The sequence below is a fragment of the Falco naumanni genome, chromosome 7 (assembly GCF_017639655.2).
Source record: "Falco naumanni isolate bFalNau1 chromosome 7, bFalNau1.pat, whole genome shotgun sequence".
Taxonomy (NCBI): Eukaryota; Metazoa; Chordata; class Aves; order Falconiformes; family Falconidae; genus Falco; species Falco naumanni.
In genome coordinates, this window is record NC_054060.1 from 13,064,959 (window position 1) to 13,071,053 (window position 6,095).

Sequence of the window (6,095 nt, forward strand, 5' to 3'; positions counted from 1 at the left end):
ACATTTCACCAGAGACCTTTCTGAAAGCACTGTAACCAAATTATTTTCCAGACTTACGTGAGTCATTACAAGCCAGACCTAGGAATCAGTAAAAATGAAGACGACAATTTTAGAACATTTAATAAATAAATAAAAAGAAACATCACGTTTCAGAAGAAAAGAGGAAGAGTTCAAGGAATTGACAATAGCACAAAGTAACTGAATACATCAGGGTTTGGGGCTGGTTTTGCATTTTTGACTGAGATGAAAACCTTGAATTTGCACAACTGCTTTTAAGCGTCCTTTGAGAACACATTCTTTCATAAAGCTGTCTCATTTTTCCCAGGGTGAAGAAGAAAAGAGCTGTCAACATCTGAAATGCATAAAGTTTGGATCTGGTTCAATTCAAGTTGGTTTTCATTGTCCCTCAAACATTAGGATGCTGTTTTGCACCATTTCGGATATTCACCAAAAACATACCTTCAGTAAGAGCTTAGCGTCACTTTGAAATGCATGTGATGAAGTTCTTCAGCCAAGGAGAAATGAAACGGAGCAGTCAGGAGTTTATTCAGCCCAGGCAAGGGCTCCTGATCACCAACAGCCAAGCCTCTTAACTTCCTCCCGATGTCAGAGAGCTTGACTTTGCATTGTCCCAGTCCTTCAGGCAGTCCTTGTTCTTCCCCAGATCTTCTACCATCTACGAGAGTTGAGGTGCTACATGTTTATGTTGTGTCTAAGTCCACGCAGAGTTTTACTCCATATGCCTACCATGGATCAACATGATTGAGCTTCATACAGAGTTACCACAAACACCTTCATTTAAAGGAATATGAAAAAGATTATGATTATTTTGTTCAGCATCCTAAAGTTGAAAGTATGCACTGAGGAAGTACAAGACATGAATTCTGTCTGTCTCAAACTAAAAGGATTCAGAAAAATCACACTTTCCTCCTTCTCTAAGAATGCTTAGGCTATATCAACTAATTAGAGAGTGAGAAGAAACAAGCGACCCTATCACTTAGTATAAAAGTGCGTTAAAAATACAAGAAACAGTTTTGATTGACTGAGGACTTCTAGAGCAATGATACTCGGGAAAGTCTTAAAAGTCAAAAGCCTGGGAGAGTTGGAGTGTGGCTGGAGCCGACATCCGCAAAAGTCTGTGTTTAAGTATCCTTGCTTTTCGTAACATCCACTCAATTTTACAGCCTCAGATTGCACTCCAATCTTAGAGGGCCTTTGGCATTGAAACTGTAAGATTAGTTCACCTGTGGTTGTTTTTTTTTTGTCTAACCTCTTCACAAACCAGATGTTCACAAAAAATGGGAGAGGAAATCCAGATCAGCTTAATTCATTGCATAAGGAATATTATTAATTCTATTACTGCATCACCTAGGAGGTTGTTTAGATACACAACATTTAACTCTTTAGCAAACAACAGTCATCATTTGTCCAAGGAAAAACCCCAAACACAGCTATTCAGATTATTGTCCGTAAAGAGACAGGCTTGTTCCACTTGCTGTCCAGGATATGGCATCAACACAGTACTTGGAAAAGGCAGCTGTGGCGGGCTGAGCTTACATGCTCACCTAATTCAACACCTCTGCGTATTACTTCTGACGATCCCCTGCCTCCCCCCCCCTTCTGAGGTTGGCTTTCAGCACATCCGTTCTTTGATTCAGCTACTATTCAGCGGCACAATCCTTCCTGTGTGCAGGAGAGGTGGTGGGAATGAACCAGGAGGATGCAGCGAGCCGGGTGGGCTCACCCCTTTTGACAGCCAAAGGAATTGATGTCAGAGGTGCCCAAGGCTGCTTGAGAGTCTAAGGGCCACGGGACCCCTGGCAGCAGGTCATTCACAGCCTGTAGCTCTTACAGGCTGTTTCCTTCAAACTCCAACTGGCTCCCTTCTCCCTTCCTCAGACATATACCTGCTTTCTCTGTTAAACTTATTTCCTTGTTCAGTCCCCAAACACCTTTAGTCTTCCCAATATCAGACTTTAAAGGCTTCACTGAAATCCCTCTCTCTGTTCTTTGGGGAAAGCTGTTCCCTGTAGTTTTCCCAGAGGGATTCTGGAGCAAAATTTCTCTCTCTTTAGACCAAGGAGGTGAACCAAACATCAAAATGCTCATTAGCATGGTCTTGCAGCCCATTTCTGTTTCTTAGCACATGATATATGGTAAGAACACAATGAAAGGCACCCAAGCATATACAGAGTTTGCAGTATTAAAAGAGGATTCAGAAATTATAGCGAGACAAAGTCCACAGACACTCAGCATTAACAGTGTATAATGAAGATACACAATATCCTTAGCCTGGAAAACAAATCCAGCTGGTTATCTCTAGATGTAATGTAGACCAGGCTGGTGATGGGAGGAACTGGCAGTATAACGATTTAGTCACAAGAGTTTTCTAAAGGGGTGGGGACTGGCCTTAGAAACCACATTATAGTCAAAAAATACATTTAGTACCATCAAGAAACTGCCAAGGGGGAAACTTTGAAAGTGTAACAAAACAAAATACCAGAGCTTTGGAGACTGCAAAACGTTATGCCCTGGCACAAAACTATTCTGAATATTCCTCACAGAAAGACAGCATGCTAGTAGCTAAATACCCCAGTAACTCAACACAATAAGATTTGGCATTTCTTCTTACTCTACCCTTAAGACACATATTCCTTTTTCTATATATTTCTATACATAAGACATATTCCTATTTCTAGGAATAATGATGTTAAGATTGATGTTCATTAAAAGTAGAAAAATGCTTTTATTTTATGCAGCCTCAAAAGCACTGTGCTCCTGAGCTCACTACATATTGGATGACCTTGAAAGCGCCCGCGTCATGGGCAGTTCGAGCTGCAATCTAAACAACCATCTTAAATCTCATATGTTGTCATGTTCTCATTATCTGGACTTTGTACTTTCCTACCATGAAAGGATTTTCACATAAATTATACAGGAAATGAAGCAAAATGTAATTACAGTGTCCAACAGCTCCAAGGCAGATAGATAGCGCAAGCCATGGAACACAGTTCAAGAGTCAGCTTTCAATAAATGTCACCTATTAGGCAGAATCTAACTGAAACATATATCAACAAGCCACCCGCTTCTAAATTATATCATTATCTCATTGCTGGAATAAGCAGTTATAAGGTTACAGCAATTTCAAATAATCAGTTTTCAAGCAGATTTCTCAAAGGGACTTTCATCTTTGCTTTTACACATCACCATTTGGACTTTAACATATACTAGAAAATTTTATTATACTGTATTAAATTGAGTTATCCCAATGAAAACATCTCTAGTAAGGTTAACCCAGACATTTAATAATCCGTTAACACCCTCACTTTTTCAGCATAACTTTTCCCATAATAGTTTTTTAGTCTCAAAAGGAAGACACACAGCTGCAGAGCTTTGGAGTATTTGGAACTGATGTGATTCAGCTGAACAGAAGGAAAATACAATGATGAATAAGATCACATTTTTGCCTCAGATTTCAGTAGGTGGTAAGTCAGACCCATAGCCTTTGCGTTAACCTGTCATAGCCTAGTGTTTAGAAGAGCGTGCATAACATACACCTTCAAGGCAAGATCCTTTCTTAACCCATTTTTGCAGAGTGAGGATCTTGGATTTTTTTGCTTGTTTGGATTTGGGGAGCTTTTGTGTGTGCTGTCCCCAGTGCAAGAAATACAAAATATAGTTACTATTTTAACATTAAGTAAATGTTAACAAGATCTTAATAGTCCTTTCCTCCAAGGACCTCACGACGTAAATACGTAAGCCTTATCCTGCTGCTGGATTAAATGTTATCATGGAGGTTATGGAGGTTGACTGTTTGAGCCTGGAAGTTAGAAGGAAAACTTTGAGTCCTGTAAGCAGTGTAGAGACTCTCTCAGACACTGTGGTAACGAACTTCCTTCTGCCAGCACACATTAAACACAGGCTGGTTCTTGTGAGTTTGTCTGTGGTGTTCATAGGTTGTTTTGGTGTTTTGTTTTGTTTTTCCCATATGCTTCATAGGTGGCATGTTTTGAGAAAGCCCTATAATAGACAGCACGGGCTTAGCTAAATGAACTCATCTAAGATTTGAGATGTGCTATAAAGATGCACAGGGACAGCCTCTAAGGCGCAGATCATGCAAAGCCATTTAAGTCTTGGTAATAGGATTGTGGCTCACGACCTATCATCAATACCTAGTTTTTCTTTGACATTGCACAACAAAATTAGTCTGATCAGCTTCATTTTGCTCCCCTTTCTTGTCTTTTCCTGCTAATGGCATAATTATGAAGTTTTCTCCTAATCACAAAATTTAATTTTCACGCTTCTTTTAAAAAACAGATTATTCTCAAGATTTTAAGATAAGTGGTTCTCTTCACAATTTAAAAATGTTTCCAAGGTGAAACCTCAATGCAGAAATTATATCGATGGAATTAAATACATTTTTTGTAGGTTTAATTAAATGAGTACAATCTCTTTGTATACTAGTAAATCATCTTAGCTGTAACCAATACTGATTTGTTTAATTGCGTAACTGGTTTAAATGCCTAAAGAATTAAACTGAACCAGGTCTGAATTAGGAAGTTATTTAATTCAGCCTGTGCAAGTTGTACATATTATAGTCAGACCTTTACATTTGTCTTCAAATTCAAAGCACACAAGTGATTGACAGAAGAGAACCACTGTAAGTATTGGAGTACAATCTAATTAGTTCTTTCAAGATCAGAACTCATTTCTAGAGAGATAGTATGTCTACCAATAGCTAAAGAAAGATGATGAGAATAAAGAAATCTGGGGGAGAAAAAAAACAAACAGAAAACCAGTACAAAAATAAAACCAGACACCCCCCCTACACCAAACTTCAGTGAAAATTAGTTCTTATAAAAAGTCTTACTTTTATCAGCAAAAGGATTTTCCTTTGAGGCTTCATTTCTATTATCACACAATGAATCTTCTGCCATCACAAACACAGCTGTTTCCTTAAGTTTGCACAAATGCCAAAAGCTCTTTGGCTTAATATCCACTCTGGAAGGACTGTTTTGTTGATGAGGATAGATTAGCAATTTATTAAGTAATGTTCCTGCATCTGCTTGCTGGTCCTTAGCCTTTCCTTTCAATATGATCCAAATCAAGTATTATACAAGATGAACTTGGAGGAAGACAAAGCATATAACGAGTTCCTTGTAGGCAGAAGTCCAGTGACAAAACAGTGTGAAAATAGTATACCGCTTTTATTTGTGAAGTAAGTGTGTATCGATGATGAATTTGATGCGTCTAGGTACGATGAATAGGCTGAGGATCCCTTCATATGCATGTGACAGTATAATGCTGAAAGTAAACTGGAATTTGCTGGCCTGAATTAACTGTATTAAAAATTAATTTCACCATTAGACGCAGTTTCCAGACTTGGGGGAAAAAGCACAAAGCTACCCACACCTCTCGTTACACATATTAACATACATGAACATAAAGAACGGTATTTCTAGGAGAACTTACAGGACTTAATATCTCCCTCTTTGCTGTAGTATTCTGGCAGTCAGGCAGCTCTTTTCACCGTTTTTTTCCTGCAGAGCGAGCAGAAAGCTCCACCATGTGGGCAAGTTGCTTCCTTGTGTATTGCTTGTGATCAGAGTTAAGGGTTCATCTGGTAAATGTGTTTTCTCTTTAAGAAAATTCAGATTAGCTCTTGGGAAAGAAAAAAAAAAAGTTGAAAAGAAGATGTTTTCAGCTAAACAAGAAAAAAGGTGAATGGTTTATTAGGACATATTCTGACCTGAAAAATTCTTTTCAATTATAACAATTTCATTTGGAAGGCTTGACGTGTTTTCCTTGGCCATTTGACTAGCAACTCTGCCACAATTACAGTTCTTGAACTAGTAATTGGCATAATTTGGGACTTCAGCTATATCGTCCATTCAAATAGTAATAATCTTAACTCATACTATTATTCAGTGTTTTGGGTTTTTTATTATTCCCCCTTCTTTTTCTTTCAGCTAACTTACTTGCAGTACACTTGTGACAGGACACTTCTAGCTGAAAAACAACTCCAGACACAGTTGTGTGTATCTGGTGAAATTGCACAGCGTTAAGATGGCACTGGGAAGCTGAGATAAGCCCAA